Source organism: Rhinatrema bivittatum, chromosome 3 (genome assembly GCF_901001135.1).
Source record: "Rhinatrema bivittatum chromosome 3, aRhiBiv1.1, whole genome shotgun sequence".
In the NCBI taxonomy this organism is placed as follows: domain Eukaryota; kingdom Metazoa; phylum Chordata; class Amphibia; order Gymnophiona; family Rhinatrematidae; genus Rhinatrema; species Rhinatrema bivittatum.
The window spans coordinates 99,905,401-99,924,810 of NC_042617.1; the positions used below are offsets into that span (position 1 = coordinate 99,905,401).

Consider the following 19,410-nt stretch of genomic DNA (forward strand, 5'->3'; position numbering starts at 1 on the left):
GTGTTAGCAAACTGTGCACTCAATTTCAGTACACAGTTTTAACCCTCAGTTTTTTACATCAACCCCAAAGAGTGCAGGTTCCAACAGCAACGTTTGTGTCTTTACTTCTAATGCTTAAACTTAGTTAAGTGCTTAAACTTAGTTAAGTTTAGTTCTGTTGCATGGGATTTTGTTACTGCACTGAACTGACATAAGGAACTGAAATATATTTAAAGAACAGACACTAGTCAAAAAATTTTTAGGAACCAGAAGACGTTTTTCTTTATTATTTACGTTTGTTTTTCTTGTTTTCTGACTTTTTTTCCCTTTTTTATTTTAGCACTAGGCGCGAAGTTTTAGACACCTAGGTGAGCTGGCTCCGGGAAAGTTTCTAGCCATTTTATACGTTGCTAAATGTATTAAGTTAATCCAATAAAAAAGTAAATTACTTACAACTTGTTTACTGACCCTTAATTCTACTATCTAAAGTAGACTAATCCAACATAGCAACCACAACTCTGCTCACATTGATAAATGTAACCCCTTGAGAAAATAGGATGAGAAATAGCTACAATATTAAAAAAAGGTCAGTTTGATTGTAATATCCCAGGCGGAGCCGACCAATTCGACAGTAGGCACAAACGCAGGCGCAACAACTGCGGACAACTAGTGGCTTCGACAATATTTTCGCTTTACTTAGTATACTGCCGGCGCATCTGCCTCATGACACTCGCGCCTTCCAGACGCCAAGCTACGATTGGCGGACAGCCTCGATGAGATAAGTACGCCATCCCCCAAATAGAAACCCTCCTACTTCCGAGACAACCCCTATATTAAATGACGACCTTACCCCTCATAGAACACTTATTAGTATTAGATTCGGTTCTACGCCAGTATCCAGAAGACAGTACAATGCTTCACGGCGCACCACCTCTTTCCAACCAATGAACACGCGAGCGTAAAGACACGTGAGGGAGGGAGGGAGTTAACCTTAGCCAGAAAATGTCTGATGGGAACTGTAGTTTCTTTTGGGGTGAAGCAGCGTAGTTGAAAGAGCCTAACTTGGCGAACCATCAACCAGAGCGCTTAGAGTTTCTATAAGAGAGCCACTTGTCCGTCAGCTCTACAGCTGCTGTGATCCTCTCCAGGTTAACACTCACCCTTGTCACTTACTGGCTATCGAAGCTCACTGCTCGCCCTTCCGCTGACTTTCCCTTTCACCCCAGCAGACAGGAAGCGGAAGCTGGGAACCGGGAGGAAAAATGTGGAGTCGCGCGAGAGTGTGACTATGGTAAGCTGACGTCAAAAGGCGCCAGAAACAAATGGAAATTTAGCTGCTGTGGTTATAGCGGGCAGGTGGCGTTAAGCTATGAGAGCAGAGTTACAGGTACCAAGCAGTGTGTAACCAGAATTGTGTTTATGGGTGACCGTAGGCATATAAATTTGAGCCTTACTAGTTATTCTCTTATTGGTAAATAATGCCTTAGCGTGCACCTTACAATGGAGTTTTAAGTAGCATACAGCAGTCGTTAATCATTATGAGTGAAACTTTAAAATATTGTACCTCCGTTATTTCAAGCATTTTAATGACATTAAAAATTCTTTATCAATCTACCCGTATTTTCCGGCGAATAAGACGACTTTTTAACCCCTGAAAATCTTCTCAGAAGTTGGGGGTCGTCTTATACGCCGGGTATCGTCTTATAGGGCAGCGCTTCTCACCGGTGTGTCGCCAAGCACCGGCAGGTGTGTTGCGTGCTCCCGGTCTCTCCCGCTGCTCTTCCTTCCCTGCTGCCATTGCCACTGGGCTATCAACACGTTCAAGCCCTGCGGGAACGGCTGCGGTGCAAAAAAAAAAAAAAAAAGCTGTGGCATCCGCGGCTGGCCTTTTCTTCTTCCCGCCCCCCCCTTCTGACCCGGAACAGGAAGCGATACGTGGTGCGCGGGAAGGAGAAAGAGCCGTGCCACATGAAAAAATAGCAGCGGCGACAGCAGCATCGGCCTCCGAGCAATCGAAGCAGCTGATAATAGGGAAAGGAGACAGCAGCGTGAGCCTCCCGCGGCCAATGAGATTCTTCTTTCTTGGCCTGCGGGTGAAGGAGTTCAATTTCCTGACCTATCGATTACAAGCAACACCTGACCGTTTCTGATTAACACCGCCAGCAGTGAAACGCACAGCCATCTTTAATATACTAATGTGTGGAACGCAACAGCACGCATTACGCAATGACGCAATAACGTACTGACGTTTAATGGAGCGTGACTCCATTTTGTAATAATTTGTATTGTATTAATACGATCGCCGCTGTAAATGTCTAACACGTCAATTAATTGACGAATCAATAGCCTGATTATCAGCTACGCCTACCTGGAACCACGCTAGAAAATGCTTGTTCAGCATAACAATAGAACGCATGTGTGAAAGATAAGAACTGTAAAGTGTATAAAGGGTTGCTCCTAAGGGGGCGTGGCATGCAGTTGTACTGAGCCTTTGTCTTAGCTGCATCTTGCTGGCAATAAAAGTCTATCTTTGCGGATCAGTTGTCCGGACCTTCTTACTGACTTTTAGAGACGGTTACATTTGGCGAGCCAGCCAGGAGGTACCGGGGACGCTATTTTAGCCCCCCTAGGTCCAGTGGTATGGTGGCGGAGCGATCCCCCAGACTTACCTGGTGAGTGGCCACCGCTGAGTTCAGCGATCAGGTTTCTGAGGGGACCGTTCCACAGAAATTCCTCTGAGACCTCTGGGCCGGTGATCCGGGAAGAAGGCTTTCGTGACGATCGGAAGAACCGTGCAGGCGAATATTTTGGGAAAACTTGGAATAAGCGCAGAATAGCTAATGGCGAATGATAGCTAATTGGAATCCGGTCAGTCACCGAACAGACCGAGGGGGTCTTGATCATGCCCCGCGCAGTGGCAGTAGGAATCCCGCTCCGAACGCCACGCGCAAATTAATAATAAGCGCTAACTAGTGGAAGAATAGCGGGAAAAAGGTTTCTTGTTGTGTGAAAGTGAGCGAATGGCCTCGCAGTTCTAGACCGGGCGACCGCGTTCTAGTCGAGGCGAGTGTGACCCTTTGTGTCTGACGGATACGGACCCCTTACCTATCTGTCTTCCCTTCCCTTCTTTGTCTGTAAAATCTATGCTAATGGGAGGGGGCGGTTCAACTCCATTAAAAGTCATGACGGAGCACTATATCGAAGTGTTCGACAGGCATAAATGTACTAGACCCGGAATGATTCAACGATGTACCCATAAATGGCCCAGTTTGTGTGTAAACTGGCCTCCGATAGGAACTTTTGATTTCCAAACGGCCACGAGGGTCCAGAAAATAGTTAGTGAAGAAGGGAATCCGGGTTGTCCTGAAGATATACCGTACATAACTGCGTGGATTGCAGTTATTCTAGATCCTCCGTCATGGGCAAAGAAGCTAGTGGAGGGAGCCGCCCTCATAATGGTGGCTCAAGCTCACAAAATGGGAAACCGGAAATCCCCAAAACGGAAGAGAAAGGATACGGCGGCCATATTGAGTATCAAGGATGATACGTCATCTGCGGCGGCCATATTTGTAGTGAAAGGAGATACAGAGACTACAGAAAAAAAAGTTAAACCCCTGCCGCTCGCAGCACCGCCTGAGCCGGAACATCTTTTGCCGCCACCATATGCTCCCAGATGCCCCCCCTTTAATAATCTACCACCCGCTTCTGCCCCCTCCGCCCCTGCCTATGCAGAAGCCGATCCTAGATTAGAATTAATTTATGAAGAATCACCTAGAAGTGCCGCGACGGAAAGTGTAGCCAGCGGCGAGACATCCATTGCAGATAGCACACGGAGCAAAACCCAATCCACGAGTTTGCAATTACCAATAAGGGAAACTTCGACAGTAGTGCCAGTGGTCCCAACTGAAGAGAATGCATATCGCACTACTCAAACTGTACAATTATTTACGTACATACCTTTTACCTCCAGTGATCTTTTTAACTGGAAACAGCTTGGTCCCTCTTATGCTGGCAAACCGGACCAAATGATAGATTTTTTAAATGGAATTTTTATGTCCCATAATCCTAATTGGGCTGATATCCGACATCTAGCTTCCATTCTTTTTACAACTGAAGAACGACGACAAATACAACAGAATTTAGAGGATGCGGCTCAACAGGGAGCTGGGGCAGACGGCGATCCCGATGAATTAGCAAGAGCCCTTGCCCCCCGAGTAGATCCACGCTGGGATTACCAGACTCCCGCAGGGCGCGATCGTATCGCGGCTTATCAAAAAGCATTTCTTGAAGCGTTGAGGAAGGGAAAGAAGAAGGTCGTGAATATGGGAAAGATCCAGGACGTGATACAGAAGAAGGACGAGTCCCCCGGAGATTTTCTGGAACGGTTGATGACGCATACCGATGATTTAGTCCATTTGATCCGGAAGATTCTAAAAATCAGCCTATCGTAGTAATGAGCTTCGTTGGACAATCCTATTCAGACATTCGCCGAAAATTACAGAAAGCAGAAGGATTCGAAGGCATGACTATCAGTCAACTAAAAGCGATGGCAGATAAGGTTTATGTAAACCGAGAACCGGACGAAGAAAAGAAAGAAAAAAAAGAAAGTAGTCGAAAGCTCAGAGAAAGTGTCAGCTTGCTAGCTACAGCTCTGGAAGAGACTAATTTTGGGAGGTCCAGGCAATATCAGAGATATCCTGGACAAGGTGGAAGGGGAAGACCGCCCTTTAGAGGGCCATCTAGAGGTAGACCAAGCAGAGGAGGACCGGCTGGAGGTGGAAAGCCGATGCTGGGAATTAATCATTGTGCATATTGTAAAAAAGAAGGACATTGGAAGTCTGATTGTCCGGAGCTCCTACAAACAAAGCAGGAAGAAAACACTCTGTCTAAACCTAAGGAGGCTGAGTGGCAAATGACCGTGGGGGAAATCTCCGGCGAAGAAAGTGAAGCATGACTAGAGAAGGAAAACCTTCCTCTTGATCCTTTAGTAGAAATCAAGGTGGGAACTACGACATTCAAAGGATTGCTGGATACTGGAGCACAGAGATCTGTTATGACAACCGCCATAACCACGCCCACTGCAAGAAGTATCTCTATAGTTGGAGCCTCAGGCAAGCCTCTGGCGGCTCCCATCCTCCAGAGACGGCAAGTCCAAGTAGGAGGGCAATCGGTGTCCCATCAATTCCTTTATGTTCCCGGATGCCCAGTACCACTCGTAGGGAGAGATCTCCTTTGTAAGTTGAGAGCAACTTTACAATTTGAAGCTAATGGTGAAATTAAAGCATCCTTTGATAAAAATCCAGTTACTCTTATCTGCCCTCTTCAAGAGGAATGGCGATTGCATCTCCCCTTAATTGAACGAACTATTGAACACCGATATGAAGAGAATACCCTCCCCAATGCGAAACGACGGCAGTTGATGGACAGTATTCCACAAGTGTGGTCTGAACAAAATCCAGGAGGAATAGCTATTGACGCAACCCCTATATGGATAGAATTGAAACAAAATGCACAGGTAATCAATCAACCTCAATACCCCATTCCGTATATGGTCAAAATAGGAATCCAAGTACATTTACAAAGACTGTATGATTTAGGTATCTTGCGGCGGATACGATCAGCATGGAACACTCCCCTGTTGCCTGTTAAAAAGCCCGGAACTACCGACTATCGACCAGTACAAGACCTCAGGAAGGTAAACAATCAAGTAGTCGATTTAGTAGCTCTCGTGCCAAATCCATACTCAATCCTGGCTCAAGTTTCTCCCAAATCTAAGTGGTACAGCGTCATTGATCTCAAAGATGCCTTCTTCTCCCTTCCGATAGCGGAGGAATGTCAGAAGATTTTTGCCTTTACATGGGAAGATGCACACACCGGAATAAAGCAGCAGTATACATGGACTTGCTTGCCTCAAGGGTTCAAGCACTCACCTACTCTGTTTGGTGAACAACTGGCAAAAGACTTGAAGACGTACCAAGTCATGTATGGGCCAGTTATACAGTATGTGGATGACCTTCTCGTGTTTCGGGAAACGTATCTCGAATGTGCAGCATCCACTCTTTCTTTGTTGAAGACTTTATATTCCAAAGGATACCGTGCAAGTAGAAAGAAAGCGCAAATCTGTGAATTGGAAGTAGAGTATTTGGGCTTCCAGATCCGTGAAGGCACTCGTCGTCTTGGAATCTCTCGTACAAGTTCTATAAGAGATCAACCTGTACCCACTTGTAAGAAGGAACTCCGAGCGTTCCTTGGAGCTGCAGGATATTGTAGATTGTGGATTGCCAACTATGCAGTTATTGCCCAACCCCTGTACGACAAGTTGCGGGGTGCAGAAACAGAGTCTCAACCTTTCCAATGGGAAAAACAGGAATTAGCAAGACTGCACCAGCTAAAAGACGCTTTGATAGAGTCTCCTGCTCTAGGATTGCCTGATGTAATGAAACCATTTCATCTGTTTGTCGATGAGAAAAAAGGAATGGCCATTGGGGTATTGACTCAAACGTTAGGATCCTGGGAACGACCTGTTGCATATCTGTCAAAAGGAATGGACAATGTCGCAAAAGGATGGCCAGGATGCCTCCGAAGCATCGCAGCCGCATGTATATTAATACCGGAAGCAGTTAAACTAACCTTTGGACAAACCTTGCAAGTAACAACCCCTCATACTCTCCAGGGGCTCCTGGAGACTCATGGACCAAAATGGATGACTAATTCTCATCTTGTTAAGTATCAAGCCTTGTTATGTGAGACTCCTGAAATCCAAATACAAGACAGTAAAAATCTGAATCCTGCAACCTTACTGCCTGCTCCTAATCCAGTTACTCATAATTGTGAGGAAGTTATGGCTACAGTACATTCTAGTCGACCCGATCTACGAGACCAAACCTGGCAGGGAGCTTGGACTTTGTTCACTGACGGAAGTAGCCAGGTCATAGATGGAATTCGGGTCGCTGGTTATGCTGTGGTATCTGAAGACGACATCATCGAAGCTGAACCTCTTCCTCCAGGAACGTCGGCACAGAAAGCTGAATTAATTGCTCTTACTCGAGCCTTACTGTTGGCAGAAGGTACTATCGTAAATATCTACACTGACTCTAAATATGCTTTCCTCACTATCCAAGTGCATGGAGCCTTGTACAAGGAACGAGGGTTTCTGACAGCTGAAGGGAAACAGCTGACCAATGCACCTGAAATACATGACTTGCTAAACGCAGTTTGGGCACCGTGGAAAGTAGCTGTTATGCACTGCAAAGCACACACTGGAAAATCAGATCCCATCGCAAAAGGAAATCGATGGGCAGACAAAATAGCGAAAGAAGCGGCCCGCGAATGCTCAGCACAAATGACTGTTACAGCTTGCCCACTCTTACAATTCCCAAATGATATCCCTGTTTACTCGGCAGAAGAAAACGACTGGGCACAAAATGAGCAATTTCAAAAGCAGAATGGTTGGTGGGTTATCCAGGATGGAAGAATATGGATACCCGAATCCTTAGCCTGGACTATTGTCAAAGAAGGTCACAATAGTACCCATCTTGGTCGAGATTCATTGGCTAAACTATTGGGAAAGACTTATTACATTAACAAAATCACTCAGCTAGCTAAACACGCAATTAATCAATGTGTCACATGTGCAAGAAATAATCCTCGTAACGGACCTGGTCCAGCCCCTGGACACATCCTACGGGGAACTACCCCATTTCAAGTTTGCCAAATTGACTTTACCCACATGACTCCCTCCAAAGGATACAAAGCAATGCTAGTAGCAATCTGTACTTACACTGGATGGGTTGAAGCCGTACCTACGCGAACTGAAACAGCTAAAGAAGTAGTGTCCTTGCTCCTTCATCAAATCTTGCCAAGATATGGGTTACCCAGACAAATAAATTCGGACAACGGACCCGCCTTTGCCAGTGAAGTAATTCAACAATTGAGCAAAATTCTGGGAATCAAATGGCATCTGCACTGTGCTTGGAGACCACAAAGCAGTGGAGCCGTTGAACGTGCTAACAGGACATTGAAAAATCAAATGGCTAAGCTATGCCAAGAAACAAAATCCAAATGGCCAGACATCCTACCATTGGCTTTATTACATGTTCGATGCAGTCCAAAACAGTCTGGTCTAACACCGTATGAAATGATGTATGCAAGACCTCCACCGCTTCCATCTTTTCCTGAATCATTGCAAGTACAAGGAGAACTCTCACTTAGTAATCAGCTCAAAAGACTACACGAGACTGTTACCGCCCTCCAGAATTACTCCTGTGAAATTGAACCACTAGTCCTGCTCACTCCAACTCATCCATTTCAAATTGGAAACTCTGTATGGATAAAAGACTGGGATGAATCCGACTTCCTTAAACCACGATGGAAAGGACCATACACAGTACTATTGACTACCCCCACAGCTGTAAAAGTTTCAGGCTGTCCGACATGGATCCATTGGACCCGCCTCAAACCTGCTTCATCCAATTGGCAGGTCTCTACGATTGGGGACAACAAGCTTAGATTCACTCGAAATAAGCAATAAATTGCCACTGAACAACCGACACATGATACTTATTGAAAATACTAATGCATCCATTTCTTTCCTTCTTTACAGGCTAACAATACATGGATCTATCTAAATTGCTCATCGGACAGAGGGCTAGACTCTTCTTACTGTTAATCCCTTGTATATCAACTTTCACTATCAAGCTTCCTCTAAGCAAAAACTGTACTGAATGCATTAAACAAATACGCACAACGACAGCAGAAGGATTCCAACTCGTGTCTACTATCATACATCAGTCTCAACCACCGTCTTCCTGTGCCGCACAACCTGCTTGTGCATTAAATACTACTCAAGGATATCAATCTTTCCATCGATGTCTCAATAATAATCAAGTCATCTGCCACTCACCAACAACTCCCAAATACTACAATATCACCCTTACTGCAGGCTTACCAAAGAGCTACACCTCCAGTATTATACCTGATGGAAAAGGTATTCTCTACTGTCACCCTCACCTTCGACGCTTGCGATGCCATTGGTAAACACCCACTTGCCATCCACTGCGGATCACAGTCTTGGATACAATCTTATACTTACAATCATAAATACCTCTGTCCTTACAACCGAGTGGCTAATCCTTCCAGCTGGTTCCCCTGTGCTGGAGACCTCACCTTCTCCGGCTAGGCTCTAGTATGCGACTATACTGGAGGAGGCTACCACGGCATCGGCAGATTATTAAAACTACATGGAAATGTGGTGTCTCTACAATGGCCTCTTCGAAGTGAAGGATCCCCATGGCAGGACACTTGGGGATTCGGTATCGATGGAACCGGAACAGATCCAATGACATACATCACGATCACCCAGAGACAGGACAAGCCTCGTCCAATCGTTCACCACTCCACTGTGGTTGGTTACCAATCTTTCTTTGATGAAGTATCCCATTTGACTGAAGAATTGCGGAAACATATCATTTCACTTCAAGCTAAAAATATGTTCATCAATCTGGCTGAAAATATCGCTCTATCCCTCGAAGTCAAAAATTGTTTCGTTTGCGGAGGTACAAATACCGGAGAACAATGGCCCTGGGAAGCAAAGGAGATCTTCCAATCAGATCTTAATGTATTAAATACCTCTATCACATATAAACGAAAGACTACTCCATATGAATGGGCTCTTCAAACGGATGTCATTGGTAGACAATGTATTTCCCGACAACATTCCAAGATGTACACTGTATCCATTGGGAACTCCCCATGTACTGGAGTCCTTACAGTCAATTCTACCTCAAACACATGGTGGCAAACAGAAAATATTTCCATCCCTGCTATCTTTTGGAAAGAACCCACCCTAAACCAAACATGGACGAACGCAGGAAAACTTTCTACTTCATTCATCGCACCTGATGGTTATTATTTTGTTTGCGGAAGACGAGCTTATGAACAATTACCCAAAGGCTGGTATGGCACCTGTTTCCTTGCAACAATACGACCCAGCTTCTTCCTCTTACCTGTAACTGCAGGTGAAACACTGGGAGTTCCAATATACAGCCCCATGAGACCACACCAACGTCGTCGGCGAAACCCAGTTTCTATTGGGGATTGGACGGATCAAGAATGGCCACCTGAGCATATCGTACAATATTATGGTCCTGCAACGTGGGCTGAGGACGGGTCTTATGGATATCGCACCCCTATTTATATGCTCAACCGCATTATTCGTCTTCAAGCGGTGCTAGAGCTTCTAACCAATGATTCGGCATTAGCTCTCACTATCCTTGCCAAACAGAATACTAAACTTATAACTGCTGTTTACCAAAATCGATTAGCCTTGGACTACCTCCTAGCCCAGGAAGGTGGTGTGTGTGGAAAGTTTAACCTCTCTAATTGTTGTTTACAGATCGATGATAAAAGCAAAGTCATTGAAGAAATTACTGATCGAATGGTACGACTTGCCCATGTTCCTGTACAAACTTGGACTGGAATTTTTGACTGGACAGCCTCTTTGCCCACCTGGCTGACCTCCATTCCTGGGTTGAAAGAACTTTTCCTCTTTTTAATGTTCTTCCTATTAACTTGCCTATGCTTTCCTTTATGTCTCCCTCTTATTTGCAAGAATTTACGTTCCATGATTGAGTCTATTGCTGATCGTCGAGCTGCCGCTCAAATCATGATGATGAACAAGTACTCCTCAGTTTCCAATTCCCCTTCCTCTGATTCAGACAACGACTATTTTGATACTAATTTTTGATCTCATCCATGATACTAACTTGAATGGGCCATTATGTGCTGGGGTAAGTCGGGCTACAAAGGGGGGTGGAACCCATAGGGACCACTCGTCTCAAACCCGTGAAGATACCACCGACCCAGTCACATGTTAGGGCCCCATTGCATAACCCTTGTATTAATTCTTTTCATTTTTTTTTAACTTCTTTGCAGATGAAGGTGATACTTCTTCGAAGTATCAAAGGGGGGAATGAAGGAGTTCAATTTCCTGACCTATCGATTACAAGCAACACCTGACCGTTTCTGATTAACACCGCCAGCAGTGAAACGCACAGCCATCTTTAATATACTAATGTGTGGAACGCAACGGCACGCATTACGCAATGACGCAATAACGTACTGACGTTTAATGGAGCGTGACTCCATTTTGTAATAATAATTTGTATTGTATTAATACGATCGCCGCTGTAAAATGTCTAACACGTCAATTAAATGACGAATCAATAGCCTGATTATCAGCTACGCCTACCTGGAACCACGCTAGAAAATGCTTGTTCAGCATAACAATTGAACACATGTGTGAAAGATAAGAACTGTAAAGTGTATAAAGGGTTGCTCCTAAGGGGGCGTGGCATGCAGTTGTACTGAGCCTTTGTCTTAGCTGCATCTTGCTGGCAATAAAAGTCTATCTTTGCGGATCAGTTGTCCGGACCTTCTTACTGACTTTTAGAGACGGTTACACGGGGGCTGCAGGAGGAGGCTGCAGCAGCTACCATTTGTGCTGGGGGGGAGAGGAAGTGAGAGAGAGAGAAGCAGCCAGCCTGTGTGTAAGTGAGAGAATGCATTTGATTGAGAGCATGTGTGTGATTGAGAGAAACTGGTCAGAGAGCTCATGTGTGTGTATGTGTGAGAGACAATGAAAGTGATTGCTCAGAGAGATGACTGATGTGTATGTGAGTGTGAGAGAGAGAAAAAGCATGGAAGTGAGAAATCTGGGTATGTGAGAAAGCATGGGAGTAAGAAGCCTGATTATGTGAGAGAGAGCATGGGAGGGCTGTGTGTGTGTGCGTGCATGAGAGAGAGAGACTGGTTGATAAGGTGACTGTGTGTGAGAGAGAGACTGGTGTGTGTGAATGTGAGAGAAAGAATGTGATTCAGGGAGTGAGAAGCCTGTGCACGTGGAGAGCGAGCATGGAAATGAGAGAGAGACTGGTGTGTGTGTGAGAGACAGAGAAAGTGATTATGAGAGTGAGAAGCCCGTATATGTACGGTAAGCAGAACACGGGAGTGGGAAGCCTGTGTTTGTGTATGGCATGAGAGAAACTGTTCAGGAAGGTGTCTGGTGTGTGTGTCAAAGACTGTTTGGGAAATGAATGGTGTGTGAGAGACAGAAACTGGTCATGGGGACATGACTGGTATGGGGTGTGTGTGAGAGACATGGGCCCTAAGGAAGAGGAATAGGAGAGCTGCTGGAGGGGGTAAGTAAAGGTGGCTTTTTAAGTTTATTTTTCTTGATTGACTGCCATTTTAATTATTTAATATTATGTGATGTGTCTGCTTTTTTGAAATATTTTATTGGTGTTTGGAGAATGTTTAATAGTTTTTATGAGTTTTTAATTGTTGGATGTTATTCTGTTCATAGCTGTTTTGAAACATTTATTTTGCTTATTAGTATAGTTTTACAATTATTTCTGTGTGGGGATCTCTAGCTGCTTGCTAGTTCTGTTTTCCTAATAAGAGGTATATTGGTTTTTAGGGCCTGATATACGGTATTTGTAGTGTTGCCCTTTCATAGATAGGGTTGCTCCTGTTTGAGTGTAAAATTTATTTTTTTTCTTAAAAATGTGTATAAAAAGGGGGGGGTCGTCTTATACGCCCAGTCGTCTTATACGCCGGAAAATACGGTATATTAACTTATTATATATATAATATATATATTGTAGTTTATAAATACACAAGAATATCATGTAAAAAGCAAAGAATGCATAACAAACATCACATCCAGTCAATCATGTAATAAAACAAATATCAACATATTTCATGAATCCTCTTTTTAGAAGGGCAGATATCATAACAACAATAAAATAGCACTAATCATAATAATAATGGGTGTTGAGCAGGATTAACATAGCCCTTTAAGTGGTGTGAGAGGTTCTGTAATTTGTTTGATACTGTGCACCTCATTTCCCTATTCCCCCACACCTATTGGGTAGGCAGTGCTTCAGAAAATTACCTCCTTCCTATATCTGTACAGTTTGAGCAGCACAGAAAAGGCCATGTGTTTTATCTACAGAATCAGATTTTGGCAGACTTTGTGTGCTTAGCATTCAGAAGACGATATACATGTCTCTGAAGACCTTGCTATTTAGCATTGGTTTATATTAAATAAAGATCTGTATCATTAGTGGTTTGAAACATGCTGGAAACCATAGCTTGCTTAGAGTATTAATAAAGGTAACTAGCTGGCTAGCCCCACCCGATTTTTAGAGATTCTCTTCTGTTTATCTCTAAAGCAGTCTCTGGCTGAGATTTCTGGGACTGTCTTGAAGGAAAGAGGTTGTTTCCTTGCTCCTGGTACTGGCTGACTCAGGCATCTTTCAGCTCTGGGACCATCTCTGGCTTCATGACAGGTGGCCAGATATCAGGCAGGACTTTCTCTGCTCTCACTAGACACCTCTGATCCTCTACCTCTTCAACAAAGGGAGGAGCAGGGTTGATGCCTCTGCATCATGTGTTTGCTGTCTTTTCTTGTTTGACCTCTCTGTTTCTCTCCTTTGTTCTTTTAACACCCCAGACATGCATATATAAACAGTTTATGCATAGTCGTGTGGTGGGCAGATGGGGTCATTTCTTCACGTTAGAGTGCTGGTCTCCTTTTCTCCATGTGACTCTGGACCAGGACCGGTCACTTCTTGACCAATGTTGCTTTGCCATGTCAGTGATTCTCTTCATTCAGATTGCTGACCCCCTCATGGGGTGGGGTGTGTGTGTGTGTGTGTAAGCCCTTGTCTGATGAACTGTCCTTGGATAGGCTGTTTTCTCTTCTGGAAAGATTAAGTTGTTTTTTGGAGTTCTTGGATTAGTTGTTTTCGGCAGACTTGTTTGTCTCAACTTACTTCATTATTTGAGGGAAGAAGCTTATAGCTCCTAAATCAAACAAGCAGATCAGATAAGCCGGGTAGCATTATTGTGCTGGTCAAAGTTCCTTATCTTGCTTTTCTCTGCTGAGACTTACATGTTCTCCATCTTTTAAAGTCTGAATCCATCTGAGGTCGGAATTTATAGAAGGTAAAATTTATATTTTGGTGCATACAGTGGTAGAACATTTGGTATCTCCCTTACAGTTCACATTGCAACTCAACAAAAAAAAAATTATTCAAATTTTGGTATCACCTCAGCAAAAAATCTCTGCACTGCTAAATATTTTGTGACGTAATACAAACCCCCCTGCAAAAAAAAAAAAAATAAAAAAATTAGAATCTTGCCATGCTTTAAAAACACAGCACTAACTCTCAAGACTCAAATCATAGCAACCTTATGAAACAGCAGACATGTTAATATACCATGTTCTCTAGAACATTAATAATCCAACTACTAGGGTGACAGAACAAACTGGATTGCTGCATTATCCTTAAAGAGAAACTTCACGCTAGCAGAAATACTGAACTTCAGTCACATACATGCGGAACATTGACCCTTACTTAATACAGAAATAAAGAACTACAAATTAGAAACACCAACATGTAGACAAAACTGAAATAGAAGCCTGAGAAAATAAACTCTGAACAGTGGAACTCTAAAGAAAGCAAAATACAAAAATATAGGAAATGCACATTCCTAAAGATGGCATATTCCAATTGCTAAAAACTCAAAATAATTATTTTTATTTTACCTTTGTCCGATCTTTGTATTTTTCTAATTGTTTGGTTCTGGTCTCTTTTTTTCCCCACTTTCCCCTTGTCTGTCTCTTCCTAATTCCTTTTTCAGGATCTCTTCTCTCTCTCCTCCTGTCTTCTTCCCTTCCTCTCTCTCACTCGCCCCTCCCAGGCTCCCATTCTCTCTGTTTCACAACACAGGCTCCATTCTCACCTCCCTTCATGACTCAGATTCACACTCACTTACACTCACACTCATACACACACACAAAACCATGGGGATGGGATCCCTCGATAGCCTTGCTGCAGCAGGTCTCTTTCTGGTGATGGGTAGCCCTGATTGGGTGAGCCTGAACCCAAAGTGGATGGGCCACTGGTATCAAGGCTGTGGCAGTGCAGCAAAATGAGGAGTGTAGATGCTGCTGCAGTCTTTCAGCCGTACAGGGAGTTTTGCTGGCTGCATGGGGACCCTGCATTGTGTTTCTTGACTGTCCTGAGATGGGACTATCTTGCAGTGGGCACTGACAGCTCTACCTGGCTGAAGGAGGTCTCACCAGCTGCTTGTAAACTATTGTATAAAATCAAAATGCTGTGTGCTTATTTCCTCATGGATGCAAAATGGATGAAAATGTTTAGTGCATAAGCCCCAAAGTGAATACATAAAACTTCACTCCCAATACAAGTAGTTTAACGCCATTGGCCTATGTGTCCTGGTGCCTTTAAGGAGGCTGACTTGGAGAGAACAGGGCATTGGCCGTAAATGAGGAGTAAAAGCACTGGAGCAAGAAAAGTAATGTCCATAGTAATCCTGAGCCAGGACATAAGAACATAAGAACATAAGAAATTGCCATGCTGGGTCAGACCAAGGGTCCATCAAGCCCAGCATCCTGTTTCCAACAGAGGCCAAACCAGGCCACAAGAACCTGGCAATTACCCAAACACTAAGAAGATCCCATGCTACTGATGCAATTAATAGCAGTGGCTATACCCTAAGTAACTTGATTAATAGCCGTTAATGGACTTCTCCTCCAAGAACTTATCCAAACCTTTTTTGAACCCATCTACACTAACTACACTAACCACGTCCTCTGGCAACAAATTACAGAGCTTTATTGTGCATTGAGTGAAAAATAATTTTCTCCCATTAGTCTTAAATGTGCTATTTGCTAAATTCATGGAATGCCCCCTAGTCCTTCTATTATTCGAAAGTGTAAATAACCGAGTCACATCTACTCATTCAAGACCTCTCATGATCTTAAAGACATTTGGGAACAGTAAGATGATTTCATGTTTTGCTTGTTTTAACTGCAACTAATTTACATTCTCTCCTGTTTTTGCTTTAAAAATGTCACTTTACCACACAATACAGACATACATATTGTAACCACTCAGTCTACAAGACTAAATGCAGAATATCTTTTAGATTGTATAAAACTATTGGCCCAATTTCCACCTTCAGCTGACTATCTTAGGCACTTGTTTGCTCTTAAATAATGTGTCAACAGTTACTGAGATTAATTACTATGCTGCTGCTTGCGTTGTATATCCATAAAGCAACAAAAAAAAAAAAAGGGGGGGGGTAAAAAAAGTAGAAAGCGGGAAGCTCCCCAGAAGTATGACTAGAGACAGAAACCGGATTTTTCTATATTTTTTTTAAGTTCAACTGAAGGCTCCAGTGTCAAGAACAGAGTGTATCTCTCACGATCACACCCCTACTGAACCCAGAGGGAATGAAAGATCACAGATGCACGAGTACCACTTGAACAAAAACATACAAATGTAAGTTTACAATTCTGGATCTACTTCAGAAACCTCCAAAATGAGGCCGGGCTTTCAGAGCTGGTAGGCAGAACCTCAGACAGCTCAGTTCCTTGGTAGCTAAGCGCTAGACAGAAAGGTTTTACTGACAGATACACCCACCAGCTCGGCCCCCTCCCGGAGAAAGGACACCAAGCCTCCGCTCAGCCCCCACTGTTACCCCGCTGGGCAGGGGGTCTGCCGCAGCCAGTGTTGCCAGGTTTTCATGAAAGAACAAGCACTTTTCCCAAAAAAAACAAGCCCAAAACACGTGAAGTTGAAACTTTTTTTTTATTTCTTATAACATTGAACACTTGAAATACTTTTGTAATGCACACATAATGGCTGACTTTATTGTAATAAATTGTAGCTCTCACAGTTAACTAAAACAAGTGTGACAATTGATATCAGCCAGTTCTTCATTGTCTGTAAGGTCAGCATTGTCACGATACATATTTTCATTGAATCGCTTCAGCATATTACTACCTGGCACGAAGCTGGTACAGCAAATACCCTGGCGTCTCATGCCATAACGTACTTGCAATATTGCCGAAAGAGTTGCATTTGCCATACGGTTTCTTGTCTTGGACTTTATTAAATTTACTTGAGAGAATACTCTTTCAACATCTGCGTTACTCAGAGGCAGTGCTAAAAGTGAAAGTTTCCATGTCACATTTCTTACCTGTAGTCAGCTGGTATAGACAAGCTTTTTTTTGCCAAAATAAGGATCTTTTTTGTAAAGGTGATCTGCTGCAGGGAGAAGAAATGAGGGAAAAAATAGATGAAATCAAGTGGAGTAGAACAAATTAAAAAATACCTGCCTCTCTCACACCTTCCCTCCTCTGAGCACATTTCTGGCCCCCACATCATCATCATCATTCCCCTCTCCCCATAGAGCACATTTCTGGCCCCCACATCATCATCATTCCCCTCTCCCCATCAAGCACATTTCTGGCCCCCACATCATCATCATTCCCCTCTCCCCATCAAGCACATTTCTGGCCCCCACATAATCATCATCATTCCCCTCTCCCCATCGAGCACAGTTCTGGCCCCCACATCATCATCATTCCCCTCTCCCCATCGAGCACAGTTCTGGCCCCCACATCATCATCATTCCCCTCTCCCCATCAAGCACATTTCTGGCCCCCACATAATCATCATTCCCCTCTCCCCATCGAGCACAGTTCTGGCCCCCACATAATCATCATTCCCCTCTCCCCATCGAGCACATTTCTGGCCCCCACATCATCATCATTCCCCTCTCCCCATCGAGCACATTTCTGGCCCCCACATCATCATCATCATTCCCCTCTCCCCATCGAGCACAGTTCTGGCCCCCACATCATCATCATTCCCCTCTCCCCATCGAGCACATTTCTGGCCCCCACATCATCATTCCCCTCTCCCCATCGAGCACATTTCTGGCCCCCACATCATCATCATCATTCCCCTCTCCCCATCGAGCACAGTTCTGGCCCCCACATCATCATTCCCCCCTCCTGATACCTGGCTGTAGCTGCAGTCTGATTCCTTTGATGTTGCTGCTCTGAGCTCTAATGCCGTGCTGCTGGCCTTCCCGTCCACGTGCGATGCAGTGCTGGATGGAGGACGCTGTGCTCAGCTGGCTGGGTCTGCTGCGCTGCGCTGCCCACAAAACGTGCTCTCCTCACATCGGGACCGGGTGTGGCGTGCATTAAAAGCTCTGTCTGCTCACTCTGATTGGCTCTTACTGCTGCAATATAGGGATAGGATGCGCCTGCTAAGGACACAGGCTTCATCGTAGCAGCCGCCAATCAGTGTAACATGATTCAGACTTCAGCGCACAGGTCCCGCCCAACAAGCCCAAAAAAAACGCGACCGAAAGAAAAAATAAGCCCAATTAAAAGCAACCCGCGAGTCGGGAAAAAAAAAACGCGAATGACTTCAAAAAGAAGCCCAATCTCGCGGTAAATAAGCGAGGTTGGCAACACTGGCCGCAGCCATCCACAGTACCCTTTAATCCTCTCTGTGCCCGCTAAGGGCTGCCAATGGGTTATTTTCACATAATCAGTGATGTACAACGATAGACCAAAGCTATGAGCAGATCACATGCGAATCAATAAATAAATAAATTCTACCCCCCCCCCCAAACCCGAGCTAATTGAGAGGGAAAACAACTATCAGCCGACGTCCCGCCCCCGGTGCGGAGGAATTGCAGCTTGCCCTTCCCCACAGAGTCCCTCTCCCATGGAACATTTTCCCGCTCTTCCCTCCCGCGGCCCAGGCGCTTCACTCACCGGATCGCGCGGGGACAGGTTCAGTCCCAGCAAAGACCTGCGCGCTCCTTCCAAAGAGATCGGCCCCACGCTGCAGTCACCGCTATGTGTCCCAAGACCTTCCTCTACTACGGCTAAGATTGCAGCTCCGGGCACAGGCCCGAGCCCGCCATTACTGCAGCAGCTGGAGCCAGGCGGCGAAACAAGCAGAGTCTCCGAGAGACGGCTTCCGTGGCCAGAAGCACAGCTTGCGCGCAGGCGCGCGGAACACAGCGAACAGCGGTAAGATGGCCGACTTTCGGACAAATTGATCGTGCACCACAAATGAGAAGAAGCAGCTTAGCTGGGCTTCGGTGAGCAGGAGAAGAACCACGGGTCCCATCTGCCTGCGCCAGCGGGAAGAGGTAGGAAGGAGAGGTCTAGGGATTACAGGAAGCCTGTAAAACTGCTGCCAAGTCTTCTTCCCCCAGAGAGAGTGCTGGGAGGGATGAGAAGGGGGAGAGAATTCCTGTAGGATAGTTGGAGAGAGCACCTGGAATGAGGGAAGAAATGGGGAAGAGCATGCCAGGAGGGAAGAGCGTTTGGGAAAGGGGAAGATAATACCTGGTGGGAGGGAGAGAATGCCTAGAGGGAAGGTAGATGAGGAAAGGGGGGAGAGTACTTGGAGAGAATGCAAGAAGTATTCTCCAGGTCCTCCTGTAGAATAATACTTTATGGGTGGGTACAGATGATGGAGCGCCATTAACAATTTTCACTTAGAGTGCTATTTTTCCTAGAACTAG

The 19,410-nt window shown here is 44.8% G+C and overlaps 2 protein-coding genes across 14 annotated transcripts in view; one reads left to right on the top strand and one right to left on the bottom strand.

Moving 5' to 3' along the window:
* The window catches only part of MKKS (McKusick-Kaufman syndrome), an 85,182-nt gene extending 66,395 nt beyond the window's left edge, over positions 1–18,787 (bottom strand). For 4 of the 8 annotated variants that reach the window (XM_029593531.1, XM_029593530.1, XM_029593529.1 and 1 more), the window contains exons 1-3: positions 18,650–18,784; positions 17,880–18,145; positions 17,053–17,120 (exon numbers count right to left, since the gene is read on the bottom strand). The gene's annotated coding sequence lies outside the window, so the exon portion shown is untranslated. Of the gene's footprint in view, positions 1–17,052; positions 17,121–17,879; positions 18,146–18,649 lie in introns of all 8 variants that reach the window. The other 4 variants (XM_029593532.1, XM_029593527.1, XM_029593526.1 and 1 more) reach the window with 3 other exon arrangements.
* The window catches only part of SLX4IP (SLX4 interacting protein), a 343,277-nt gene continuing 342,650 nt past the window's right edge, over positions 18,784–19,410 (top strand). For 2 of the 6 annotated variants that reach the window (XM_029593533.1, XM_029593535.1), the window contains exon 1: positions 18,899–19,032. The gene's annotated coding sequence lies outside the window, so the exon portion shown is untranslated. Of the gene's footprint in view, positions 19,033–19,410 lie in introns of all 6 variants that reach the window. The other 4 variants (XM_029593539.1, XM_029593538.1, XM_029593534.1 and 1 more) reach the window with 3 other exon arrangements.